This window comes from Aquarana catesbeiana, linkage group LG03 (assembly GCF_042186555.1).
Source record: "Aquarana catesbeiana isolate 2022-GZ linkage group LG03, ASM4218655v1, whole genome shotgun sequence".
In the NCBI taxonomy this organism is placed as follows: Eukaryota; Metazoa; Chordata; class Amphibia; order Anura; family Ranidae; genus Aquarana; species Aquarana catesbeiana.
This window is the reverse complement of record NC_133326.1, coordinates 317,848,756-317,863,654: the sequence shown is the minus strand read 5'-3', so window position 1 is coordinate 317,863,654 and position 14,899 is coordinate 317,848,756.

Sequence of the window (14,899 nt, the reverse complement as noted above, 5' to 3'; positions counted from 1 at the left end):
ATCGCAAGGGTCGAAATGCATTGGGGTTTTTCATGTGGATACATATGTCATAAATACAACTGGCAAACCATGCTTGTACATAGGGTGTTCCTTGCTATGAGTGATGTTCCATGTTTGTTTTTGTGTCGCACTACCTATATGGATGATTTAATATTGTTTATTTGAAATTATTATTGTCTGCTAAACAAATTATTTTTTACATCAACTACTTTTATACAAATTCTCTGCTGCTAAAAAAACCCTGGGGAAACTTCCTATTTTTTGTATACATTTGGGTTATGCAGCTTTGGGGGCTCTCACATTGTGTTTTATCCCTTCTATATAACAAATTTCATACATTTCAACTTCAGGTGGAGATGTAAAGTCGTTTAGGCCTTAACACAGTGGTGAACTAAAGGTCACCATGACTTCATACATTTCCCAATTTTAAATGGATCAACTATCTTAGATTACACTCAAACAAACTAATTGCGAAGCAGAAACTTTTTGGTGGGTAGATCAAAAGACCTAATGTAGCAATAAAAGTTGACACAGATACTTAACTGGATTGTTCTCAAAGAGAAATCACCCATATCTAACGGAACCCATTGTTTAGACTCTAGGAATCTAACTATTCATTGAGTCTGTCCAAAGTTCAGTTCAAACACTTTAGGAAGACATTTGAATTCTGTCTACTCAGTGATATTTTACAATACATATGATTATAAGTCATTCAATTTATATATTATATTCCAGGTAATAAATATAATTATGATTTTAGTGTCTACTGACCCAAAGTTAATTCTGCCATGAGGTAAAAATATAATATTTTGATGTAGAACAAATTAGAAGTAAGAAGTGTTTTAAGATACCAATCATTGTTATGAAAGACATATAAATCGTGACTATATCTGCATAAAAATATACATATAGCATGTGTCTTTCCTAGATAAATAAGTATTCATAGGATATACAAGAATTATACATTTATCCATACAGATAATCATTTTATGTCAGATTGATGAATCAAAATTATATTGAGTATATTGTATATTGTACCGGTTACCAGAGTCCCTGAATAATATATATATATATATATATATATATATATATATATATATATATATATATATATATATATATTCATCAGCACTAATATACAAACAGATACACATTATGAAAATAGAACATATTACACAGATAGTTCAAAACACGTTTTTCTGCCCTCACACATGCCTAGTGATTGGAGGTGATATTTCTGGAATTCACAAAAGTTAATCATTCGATTTTTTTCAACCAATGGAAAAGAGGTCATACCTTTTGGGCTGAGCTTATTATAATTTTTATGATCCATTGTCTAACATGGTATTTAGGAGCAGGATAGATGTCATGAAAGGACACTCAATCACACACTGACTCAGACACACACCCTCCACTCATCAACTCATACCTCTATATTCATGAAGATTCTTGGACACCTTATGCTTTGAAACTTGGAGTTCGCAAGAAGTAATTTAAGAGTAGCCATCTTGAAAGCCACGGCAGCCATTCTAAAAACTCTGGTAACCAGCAATTCAGACCAGTAGCTATTTTGGAACGCTTAATTATGTTGTGTTGATTTTTACCTTATATACATTTGTGTTATCTTAAATATTTACTGATTGATTATTATACAGTTGGATAACTATTTCCCTCAGATCAATACCTGCCTGGTAGATTTTTCTCTAAAGATTGAATTTTCAGTATTTTTCATTTGCATAGTTTTCACCCTTAATTGACATAACAAATGTATAATTTTATTTTACATTGCTAACCACTTACTTACCTGCAGTATAGTAACGGTTGAAATTGTGAAAAACAGACATTTTGTCTTATTGTCATTTTTACAAGGTTGTTGATTCTACAGGAAAGTTTACCACTGCTGTGCCATTTCAAAGGTACTACACTCCCATTTAGCGGGTGTTTCAATTGATATTAAAGCTTTTAGGTAGCACAATTATTACTGTAATTTTATGTAACATTTTGTCAACTATATATAACTAATTTGTATGCTTATATGCCTGGGAAGTTTATCATTGCTGTGTCATTTCAAAGGTACAACACTCCCATTAGCAGGTGTTTCAATTGAGATTCTTAATTTTATGTAGCACAATCGGTATTCTTAATTTTATGTAACGTTTGTTTTTGTCAACCAATATATATAAGTATTTTGTATGAATACATGTCTGGTGAATAAATCTGTTATTTTTTAATCTGTGTTCATATTTGATTAATCCTGTATCGTAAAAATATAATTGTTTAAACTGACTCAATCATAAATACCATGCAGGAAAATTATCCTCATAAGCACGACAGAGCTATATCCCATCATGGCAGCTGCCCAGGTCTGGGGCCAAAAGTGGACAGGACAAACGGTGCTCTTTTCTACAGACAATCAGGCTACGGCCGACATCATCAATAAGGCAGGAACCTGGAGGCGACCCAACGACTACTCCTATCCCACCTTGGTCACAGTTAACAATGGATTGAAACCACATCTTGCCAACGCAACCCAGCTCATCAACCACTCATTGTCCCGCAACAAACGAAAGGCCTATCGCATGGCTTGGAACACCTACTGCAGATTTCTATCGCCTCATGCCTCGGAGCAACGACAGGTGACATTAAGCACGTCCTAGCCTTCGTTTCATATTGCCACATGCAGCTGGCTCTTTCCCATAACACTATTAGGTTATATCTAGCCGGCATCCAGCATTTCCTATCCTTACAGGACCCCAGAAAGCCATCTGTGTTCCAGGCCCATGCTGTGAAATCTCACCTACGTGGCATCCCGAAGCATCAGCCCGTAGCCAATGGCAAACGCCTGCCTATCACAAGTGCTATCTTTAGGGACATATCTGAAATCCTCACACACTCCCCGTTCGGAGTTTTGCCCTGTCTAGTCATCCAAGCAGCCATCTACCTGGCCTTTTACGGTTTTCTGTGGCCTAGCAAATTCACCTTTAATGGTACGGGCAGCCAGATACTATACGGACACCACCTGACTCGCTTTCAGAAACCGTTATGCCCTTCATTATACGGTCTCCAAAACTCAACAATCCAGACCTGGGGTCGACATCCACCTCTTTCAGACTAACAATGCCTGGTGCCCAGTAACGGTGCTCAACCGACTACTATCTCACCTATTCAGCCAATCAGACTCTAGCTCGTTGCTGCCTTTCTGACCAGCCCCCTGAGTGGCAGCCAAATCAGCACGTCAGGATCCTAGGGTGAAAAGGAAACAAGGTACACCAAACTAAGTGCAGTATAGTGGAAACAATTTATTTAAACAAAGCTAATTGGTTACTCACACAGCATCAGTGAGAAATGAGCATATAAGGTAAGGATGTCCGTGGTCTATATGGGGTCACTGTGAAATCCGGAGCTATATCCTGAGGAGTGTTCCAGCAGGCTGCAGCAGGTGAATTGGCAGGGCGATGTACAGGACCAGCCTGGTTCCTGCTTAGCGCACCAGCGTGGAAAGCACTCGGAGGAGTCCGTGAACCGGAAGTGATGTGTGGGTGTGTCAGATGATGCATTTCAAAGCTTCCTCTTTTTCTTCAGATCTAATTGGCTGTTGGAGATGTCTGTCTTTTATGGGCCAATCCGGACTGAAGCCAACAGTATGTGACAACATCCGTGTTTAACAGTAGGATTTAAGGGGCCAGAGACATATCATATTAGAAGAAAACATATTAACAACTATAATACACTAATTAGATAGATAGAATTATGAAAATGAATAATCTGTACACAAGATATAATAGAGTATATATATATTTGACGCAAAGTATTAAAATTACTATAAAAGGATGTTATGTATATGAATGTTACCTATATATGTGTATCATTAAACTTAATGTCCTAAGGTAATTTAATGGTAAGTAATAAAAATAATAAAAATATTAATAATAATAATAATAATAATAATAATGATACGTAAAAAATTATTATTAGTAAAGAATCGCTAGTATTAAAAAATCATTATTAATAAAAAATTATTTAATAAATGAATGAGATATTAGTACAAAATTGAGAGTGGATTAGTATATATGGGGGATAATTAAGTAAAATAAAATTAAATAACGGGTGGATGGGAGCCTCCGTATGGACATGAATACAGGATGAAATAAATATGGGAGATTGAAAAAACCTAAATGAACAACAGGCTCATTCATAGGTGATGATGATTAACAGTGAGGCGATGGGCATGTCATGATCACAAGCACATAAAGGCACGTTGACAAGTGCAGTGCGTGCACATGTCCATAACCCACACCTGGTGCATGAAGCAGGGACAATGGGCCCAAGGGCAACTGTATCCAAGAACCTAAGCACCCATGCTTGCACGTATGAGTGTACATAGAAACTCACACACATTGGCATATGTATGGCTGCGCATGTGTACACACGTGCCTATTCCAACATGATGAAACTGTATGTGGTTGAATTGTAACTATCTACTTACCCCCCTGCAGGAGGATGTGTGGTCTCAAAGGGGGGGAATGGGAAGGAAGGAAAAAAGAGGCAAGGGAGGAGTAAGGAGAGGTCCCAAACCCGAAAATAATATATATATATGTATATATATATATATATATATATATATATATATACGTGTTAAGGATCTCATGTTATTATAACTGTACAGATAATTGACAAATAAATTAAATGAAAAGGGTATAAATTCAGAAAGTTTCTTGTCTGCACGGGCGTTGGAACCTTTCCGCTGGTGTAAATGTTTCTGGTAAGGATTCAATGATCCATACGTGAAGGTCAGCAATGGCTTTGTGATGTGAGCGGCAAAATGACGAGAGATGCTATATTGTGGGCTGCCTGCCTGGACAGCTCATCGATGCTCCCAAACCTGGCACAGAAGGCCCTTATGGTTCTGCCAACATAAAGCATACCACAAGGACAGGATATGTAATAGACGACATATGTCATGGAGCAATTATAAAAGAACTTAAAGTGAACATCTTTCCATTGGCAATAAAGGTTTTTTTTGCCATGGGTGACATGGGAATAGGTGAGACATAAGGCCTTTTTGCAGCGAAACATGCCTAGTAGTGGAATTAATGTAAGTTGTTTTAACATGGTGTTTTCAGTCTGAGATTTGTTTTAACAAGGGCATATTTACTTTTAATGCTTGGAGCCCTCCGATATGCAAACGTAGGTACTATAGACAGGGATGCGGATAGATATGGGTCCTGAGTGAGAATGGACCAATGTTTCTTAAAAATATTTTCCATTTTCCTATGGCTCGAATGGTATTGTGTAATAAATCTGGTGACAGGCTCACAAATCTGTTTCTTAAAAGTGGGTACATTCTCTGTTTGATATAGGGAACATGCTTCATCATTGAGATTAGGAGGATAGCCCTTGGCAAGAAATTTCTTCTTCAGAGTGGTACACTGCAGTTTGTAATCATCCAATCTACCGTAGTACAATTGTGCCTTAGACGATGGAACTGGCTCTTTGGGACATTGTTGACCCACCTAGGGTGGTGACAACTAGAATAATGAATAAATTAATTTCCAGCCATAGGTTTAGTGTCGTTTTTGGCAGTAATTACGTTGTTGATAGGAAATAACTCTAAGTCTAAGAAGCAAATGGACTCAGGATCCACTACTGAGGTGAACGATAAACCAAAAAAATTGGCATTGCAGTGGGCAATGAATTCTTAACCACTTAAGGACCAGCCTTGTTTTGGATTTTAGGTGTTTACATGTTTAAAACTTAGAACCCCCAAACATTATATATGGTTTTTCTTCTAACACCCTAGAGAATAAAATGGGTGTCGTTGCAATACTTTTTTTTGCACCGTATTTGCGCAGCGGTCTTAAAAGCGCACTTTTTTTGGAAAAAATTCACTTTTTTGAAAAAAAAATAAGACAACAGTAAAGTTAGCCCAATTTTTTTTATATTATGAAATATAAAAGACCTCAGATCTCATATTTACACTAAAATGCAATTAAAAAAAAAAAAAAAAGTCATTTAAAAAAATGCAGCTAGCTGCTGCCATAACAACGATATACCCCTTTAAAGTTTGGACGTACATCATCGCACGGCGGTCGGCAAGTGGTTAAATAGAACTTAAAGAGCCATCCCAGATAATGATAATATTATCAATATATCAATCGTAGAAGACCAGGTGTGCAGAAAAGGGGTTATTGGCCCAAACACACACTCCCACAGTCCCATAGTTAGGTTGGCATAGCTAGGGGCAAAATTTGACGCCTTAGCTGTGCCTGGTTTCTGTAGATAGTAGTCACCATCAAACAGGAAATAGTTATGCTCCAAGCAAAACCTCGTAGCCTTGAGGATAAAATTGGTTTGTTGAATGTTAAGGTTGGGATCTGTGTCAAGAAAATGAGCCATGGTCTGAAGGCCAGCTATGTGAGGTATTGAAGTATATAATGAGCATACATCCAGACATACCCATAAATATGAGGGCTCCCATGTATAAGGACATAACAATTCTATCAAATGATATTCCTATGAATGTAGGAAGGGAGGGCCTGTGCCAGCAGTTGAAGGGAGTGGTCTATGTATAGCAAGTAGCTGGAAGTGATACTGTCCATGGAAGCAACTATTGGACGTCCTGGTGGGTTATTGATGTCTTTGTGGATTTTCAGCAAATAATAAAAGTATGGTACTTGAAAAAAGGGTTTACAAAAAAACACTGCCTCTATTTTGCTAACTGTGCCTTCGGCCTGTGCATCCGTCACTATTAGATTAGACTCCTCAATAAATTTGGGAAAGGGGTCTGTTCTCAATTTCTCATAGGAGTTAACATCAGAGAGGTAGAGGCGTTCTAGAGGTAGTCCAATTTATTTTGCAACACAATACCTCCTCCCTTATCGGCAGGTTTGATTATAATATTAGGATTAGTGGACAGTGATTTTAATGCTGTATGTTCTTGGGGACTTAGGTTGGTGACAGAATGGTGGGGCCTGGAAGATTCTAATAGACATAAGTCAGTGAGCTCTTTAAATACTACCTGATAAAACGTGGCTAGATAAGGACCTTTGGACTGGGTAGGGTTGAACATAGAATTGGGTCTAAAGGTGGTATGGGCAATAGACGGGGAAGAGTGAGAGTACTGAGTTCCAGTCAACAGGTCATCGTACTCATCTGCATTCCATAATTCACAAAGGTCCTGAATGGCTTGTTGATCAGCAGGGGTATCTAGTGAAATATATTGATCATCGGAAGGATTGGTGTCTTGAATGCTAGCTTTACTGGCTTTTATGTTATAGTGTCTCTTAAGGGTTAAATCGAGAATAAATGTGTTCAGATCTTTAAACATAGTAAATGAATTGGGAAAGGTGGTGGGGGCAAAGTTGAGGCCCCAGCTAATAAGGATATTTCTTGTTTGTTCAGGCTCTGGGTGGACAGGTTGTAGATTTTAACAGTTTCTGCAACTTGTCCGGATGTGTTGTGTCTGAGTTTGTGTTTTCCCCCTCTCCTTCCTCTTCTTCATGTTTTCTTTTTAGTTTGGTTATTGTGGGACTGGATAGGGGGGTCTGAACTAAAAAAGACGGAATAGATGATAGGGAACCTTCAAAGGTAACTATGGGTGTATCAGAATGGTGAGTAACCCGTGGGCCATGACTAAGGGGGTCAATTTCCAAATCACAGCGAGGGTCCACATGGTGAATTAATTCAAAATGTATTGGAACCGGAGGGTTATGGTCTATAGTAATTTTAGGAGGATTAGGATTTATTTTAGAAGAGGTATTTTTTATTTTAGGAGAAGTAACCACTGGAGGGGTACTAGATATTCCAGGTACTTCAGAATCTAGCTGGGTGGAGATGGATGTGGAGACAGAGGGGGAGGGTAACATTATAAGTGGTCTGATAATAGTGGGAGGGTGATGGGGAAGAGGGGTAGGATGACCAGGAGGGGGGTTAGTAGAGTGGGTTCTGTGGGGGTGGGGTAAGTCTTGGGAATGGAATGGGGGATTGATGGAATAAGTGGGGGAGGGGGGGGATGATTTTCTTTTCCAATTAAATACTTTTTTTATGGGTATAGTTGCTCTTTTTGTTGTGTAATTTAAAAGTTTTTAGCCATTCCATAGGTGAGTGGTGATAGGAGGAATGCAAATCCCCAATATTGCTTTCAAGTTTGTCACAAAGAATCTTATAACGTCTATCTCTATGTGTTGTTAGAATTTAAATCCTTTTATGGGAGCAGAACTCGGCAACCCCGTCCTATTTTGTGTGGAGGTCTGCATCCAAAAATGAACAACCCTTGAGAACCCAAAGTCCTTGTGGTGAAATCTTGGTCTGAAAATATTGTTTTAAAAAGAAAACATCCCACCACTGTTGATTGGCTGAGATTTTAAGATCTTCAATGCGTCTCATTCTCGTGCATGTGTCTCTGTATTTGGCATCCGGCCAAGTACAAGAGTGAAGGGTGGGGGGAAAAAAGTTAGGCGGGAAGATGTTATATAATTCATCTCACATCAGGATTCTACTGGTCAACTTGGGCCTTGACACCAGTCGGTACTCTGGACATTCCTTCTGAATTGGTGCAGCCTCTGCTGCATCTCAACACGGAGTACCAGACCATGTGATCAAGAAATTAGGCAGATGGAAATCCGCCTGCTTCGCTAGATACATTCCAAATCCACAGGTTGAAATGGCACAAGCCTTTACCGAGCTTGCTCAATAATGAAAGTGTCAATAAAGAATTACTTCCTACCTGGATATTTTTTCCCCCTTCTCTTGGCATACTGACCAGACAACCAAGGCACACCTCAGGTCTATGTTATGTTTTAAGTCTTGTCGCGTGTTTACGTGATCCACATTTGTCTCGGTCATAGGGCCATGACCATAAAAAAAGAAGGCCAGCATGGTGGCCTGAATTTATGGGAATTTATGGGGTATTTAAGCAGACCACTCGCCCATGCTCTTTGTCGGTCCCAGTGCGCGATACCCTCCCTCCCATCCCCTTTTTCAGGGGACTTCTCAGCACATTCTTCTCCATAATTATCCATTACTTATCTTGGGTATTTCCCATTTTCTTGGCATACCGACCAGACGACCAAGGCGCACTCAGGTCTATGTTATGTTGTAAGTCTTGTCGCGTGTTTATGTGATCCACATTTGTCTCGGTCATAGGGCCACGACTATATATATTATATCTATATATTTCTTGATCATACATCACGGGACACAGAGTATTCATTACATAGTGGGTTAGATAGGCACCATCGGTGATTGGACACTGGTTAACCCCAATTAAGGAGAATTCCTCCCCTATATAACCCCTCCCATAGGGGGAGGACCTCAGTTTTTTCACCAGTGTCTAAGGTGGTTGGTCACGTAAAACATGTTCTGTGAAGAAAGCTCCAGTTTGGTCCCTGCGGGGGCTTAAAGGGCTATGCTGACCGGATCCATATCTCGGGCCGATATTTTGACTCCCAAGATGGTATGGTACCCGGGCTTTATCATCCGAAGAAGTGAGGTTTTGCCTGTAAGTCTCTCTTTGGAGGACTGGGCTCTGAGAAAACCAGGCTTGGTGTACTATTAAAACAGTGGCACGAAAGTTTCTGGCAGAGTCTCTTACAGGTCCAGGTAAAGAGGTTTCTCTGAGTAGGAACCCAAAAAACCCTGAAGGTTGGCACAACGCTACCCGCCGTGATGGGTGAAGGCTGGAAACTGTCTATTCTCAGCAGTTCCTGCGGCGGGGACAGGTAAGAGAAGTTAATCCTATATATATATTTATATTACAAGTGGATTGTTTTCATTGAGTAGTTCATGTCTTACCTGATTTCCACCACTAGAGGGAGTAAGGAGCAAACTTACGTGCTTTTCAGAAACACTCACTGAAGCTGGTGTCCAATCGTTCCCTTCCTCCACTGCAGGTGTACAGACGCCAGGTGGCTAATTTAAAAGCCCAGAGCGTTCAGAGCTCTGTAAACAGATGGACACAGAGTTTGGGCAGTGAGCATCTTAAAGTGGTCAGATCCAGGCTAACCTAAGACACCTAATCGGCATCAGGTTGTGCAGTATTAAGCATATATGTATATTGTGAGACTTTTAGCACAACAGTGATTGCATATGTACTAGTACCTCTGATTTGTAGCTTGGGACTATGTCTCTTCGTAAGAGGGTCTCGGGGGGAGGTAACAAAGGCACAAAAAAGTCACCACCTGTGTCTAGGGGTCTTAAAGATGCCTGCAGATTACCATCCCCCCCTGCAAGACTGGAGCCAGCCTCACGGGATGAGTCAGTGCCCCTGTCAGGTTTTGCAGCCTCTCCTAATGTTACAGCCCCAGCGTATGTCACAGAGGATTCCCTTAGGGCTACATTGGAGGGTTTTGAGGGAAGAATTATGAATTTTATTTCAGCTTCCTTAAAAGATAGCAGAAAAAGGGGTAGATCCCCTCCCTCTGCTGCACTTTCTCTTTCAGATGATTCTTCTGACAATGAGGAGAGATCCCTATCCAGAGATAGGGATCAAGAGCAGTCTGAGGATTCAGAGGAAGAGGAGAGAGCTTCTTCCTCTCAGGCACTCAACAAGCAGGTTCAGTATTGTACTGAACTAGTGCGTTCCACATTTAAAATGCCCTCTGCTGAGGCCGCTACATCCTCTGTTTCTTCCCTGGGAGTCAGAAAGATCCCACAGACTGCGTTTTCCTTTCCAATTCATCCTTTAATGGATAAATTGTTGTATGAGGACTGGGGACATCCCGATAAACTGTTTACTCCTCCTAAAAGGTTTTCTATGCTTTATCCTCTGGAGGAAAGCTTCACCAAGAAGTGGGAGGTCCCATCCGTGGATGCGGCTGTCTCTTGTGTGAATAAAAACCTGACCCGTCCCTTGGACAATGCTCAGGTGTTTAAAGATCCAACTGATAAAAAGCTGGAAACTTTATTAAAAGCCTCCTTCTCCATGGCTGGCGCTGTAGTCAAACCTACAGTCGCAACTGTGGGTTTGTGTCAGTTCCTCAAGGAACAGGTTAAGCAGATGCTTGGCCTCCTTCCCAGTGAGGAAGTGGAGAACTATGCAGACCTTCCACAGGTGCTGTGTTTTATGATTGATGCCATTCTGGATTCTGCCCAGCAAGCATCTCGTTTGTCTCTCCTGTTGGTACACACGCGCAGGTCCCTTTGGCTTAAAAGTTGGGCAGCAGAGCTTTCATGCAAAAGATATTTAGCTGGCTTCCCATTCAAAGGGGAACGCCTATTTAGGGATGACCTAGATAATTTTATCCAAAAAATTACAGGTGGTAAATCTACACTCCTACCAGTTAAGAGGAGTAAACGTCCACCATTCAAACGGTCTCTTTCCCCTTCCCCTGGAACATCAGGCTCTAAGCAGTGGCGACGGCCTTCCCAATCTACTTTCAGAGGAATGGCCCAGGGTCACACCCAAGGGCAGAAAAAGGCTTGGGGATGAAAGCCTGCAAAGCAGAGCCCCAAAACATCCCTGTGAAGGGGCGCCCCCACTCGGCCGAGTGGGGGGAAGGCTCCTACAGTTTGCAGGAGCCTGGCGGGTAGAGGTTCAAGACAAGTGGGTGGTCTCTTCAGTATCTCTAGGTTACAAAATAGAGTTCCTAGAGCTTCCACCAGCTCGTTTCATAAGGTCAAGAGTTACCAAAGATCCAGTAAAGCGAGAACCGCTACTACTGGCCTTAGATCGCTTACTATCCCAGGGAGTGATAGTAGAAATGAACCCAAAAGATCAGGGTTCAGGGTTCTACTCGAATCTCTTCACCGTTCCAAAGCCAAATGGAGATGTCAGACCCATCCTAGATCTAAAGGATCTGAATCAGTTTCTACACATTCGATCCTTCCGAATGCAGTCAATTAGTTCGGTGGTCTCCACCCTGCAGGGGGGAGAATTTATGACATCAATCGATATCTAGGATGCATATCTTCATGTGCCGATTTTTCCCGCTCACCAAAGATATCTAAGGTTCGCGGTAGACCAGCGCCATTTCCAGTTTGTGGCCCTTCCTTTCGGTCTCGCTACAGCTCGAATTTTTACAAAAATACTGGACCCTTTCTTCAGGGCATAACTGTGGTAGCTTATCTAGACGATTTGCTACTCATAGAGCAATCGGTGGCACACCTGAACCGCGCTGTATTCAAGACAGTAAGACATTTGGAAAGACTAGGCTGGATAATCAACCTAGAAAAGTCTTCTTTGCAACCTTCAACAAGGTTGGAGTATCTAGGCATGATCATAGACACCGCTCAAGGAAGGGTGTTTCTACCAGAGCCAAAGGTCAAGGCCGTAAGAGCTCTAGTCCGCTTAGTATTAAGCAAAAAGAGTCCATCCATTCGGCTATGTATGAGACTGTTAGGAAATATGGTTGCCACTTTCGAGGCCGTTCCATTTGCCCAGTTTCACTCAAGGCCCCTGCAGAGAAGCATTCTCACAGCTTGGAACAAAAAGACTCATGCCTTGGATCTTCCGATGTGCCTATCCCCAGGGATACGCAAAAGCCTCAATTGGTGGTTACGAACCAAAAATCTTTTGAAAGGCAAAGCCTTTCTTCCACTACAATGGAAGATCGTAACCACAGATGCCAGTCTGACAGGCTGGGGAGCAGTTCTGGAAGAAACATGCACGCAGGGAAGATGGTCTGCAACCGAGAGACGCTTGCCCATCAATATTCTAGAAGTTCGGGCAATTTACTTGGCCCTCATGAACTGGTCTTACAGGCTACAGGGTCATCCTATTCGACAATCCGACAATGCCACGGCTGTGGCTTACATCAATCACCAAGGAGGCACCAGAAGTCTGGATGCCCAGAGGGAGGTGAATCGCATTCTTGCATGGGCAGAAAGCCATGTTCCCTGCCTGTCTGCGGTATTCATCCCAGGAGTGAAAAATTGGCAAGCGGATTTCTTAAGCCACCGGCAATTATGCCCAGGAGAATGGTCCCTACACCCCGACATATTCCAGACCATATGTCAAAGGTGGGGAACACCAGATGTGGATCTATTCGCGTCCAGATTCAACAGGAAGCTGGACAAATTTGTGTCCAGAACAAGGGATGTACTTGCTCAGGGGTCAGATGCTCTGAAAATCCCATGGGATCAGTACAATCTAATGTATGCCTTCCCTCCGAACCCACTTCTTCCGCGGTTCCTGGGAAGGGTCAAAAGGGAAGCAAAGTCGGTCCTTTCAGTAGCCCCGGCTTGGCCCAGAGGACCTTGGTATGCAGAGATCATAAAGATGGCAGTGGGCAGGCCTTGGGTCCTCCCATTCCAGCCAGATCTGCTCACACAGGGTCCAATTTGCCACCCTGCTTTACGAAGTCTAAATTTGACGGCTTGGCTGCTGAGACCCACATTTTAAAAGACCGTGGGCTCTCGGAGTCAGTCCTTTCCACTCTAGTCAATGCCAGAAAGCCGGCCTCCAGGCTTATTTACTACAAATCTGGAAGGCATATGTTTCCTGGTGTGAACCCAGGGGATGGCATCCTAGAAGGTATATGATTAGCAGAATCTTGACCTTTCTTCAGTGAGGCCTAGAAATGAGATTGGCTTTGAGCACTATCAAAGTCCAAATTTTGGCTTTGTCTGTATTTTTTCAGAAGCCAATTGCTTCACATTCCCTTGTCCTGGCCTTTATTCAGGGGGCACTGCGGTTGAATCCGCCAGTCAAACCTCCAGTATGCCCATGGGATTTGAATTTGGTGTTGTCGGCTTTACAGGGACAACCCTTTGAGCCACTGCACCTGGCTCCTTTAGCGCTTTTGACTAAAAAATTAGTCTTCTTGATAGCCATATCCTCTGCTAGGAGAGTATCAGAATTGGCAGCTTTTTCTTGTAAAGAGCCATATTTAATTATTCACAAGGACAGGATTGTTATGCGTCCTAATCGTTCCTTTTTACCTAAGGTGGTTTCAGGATTCCATTTGAATCAAGATGTAATCCTACCATCCTTTTTTCCAGATCCGCAGTCCGCGGAGGAAGAATCTTTGCACACTCTTGATGTGGTTAGAGCAGTCAGTGTCTATCTGCAGGCAGCCGCTCAGATACGGAGAGCTGATTGTTTGTTTATTCTGCCGGATGGCCATAAGAAAGGCCAAGCAGCGTTGAAATCCACTCTTTCTAGATGGATTAGACAGGTTATTTTTCAGGCTTATGATATAAAGAGGAAGACTCCTCCTTTTCATGTGAAAGCGCACTCAACTAGGGCTGTTAGTGCTTCTTGGGCAGTGCATCACCAGGCCTCCATGGCTCAGATCTGTAAGGCTGCGACTTGGTCTTCAGTCCATACATTCACCAGATTCTATCAGGTGGATGTAAGAGGGTAAGAGGATACCGCCTTCGGGCGCAGTGTACTGCAGGCTGGAGTTTAGTTCCTCTGGTCCGTTTGCGGTCTATTTTCCGATCTGTGTCTCCCTCCCCTCAAATGAGCATTGCTTTGGGACATTCCACTATGTAATGAATATTCTGTGTCCCGTGATGTATGATCAAGAAAATAGGATTTTTAAATACAGCTTACCTGTAAAATCCTTTTCTTGAGAGTACATCACCGGACACAGAGCTCCCGCCCTTCTATGGGTTTTACGTGGTTACCTATTGCTTTGCTACAAAACTGATGTCCTCCTCGTATGGGAGGGGTTATATAGGGGAGGAATTCTCCTTAATTGGGGTTAACCAGTGTCCAATCACCGATGGTGCCTATCTAACCCACTATGTAATGAATACTCTGTGTCCCGTGATATACTCTCAAGAAAAGGATTTTACAGGTAAGCTGTATTTAAAAATCCTATTATATATATATATATATATATATACACAGCCCTCAAAAATTCCACTCACCTGCTCGTATTTTGCGGGTGGAATTTAGCGGAGGGTGAGTGAGGAGCAGGGGCTGACCAGGCTGACATTTTCCTGGCTGATCACT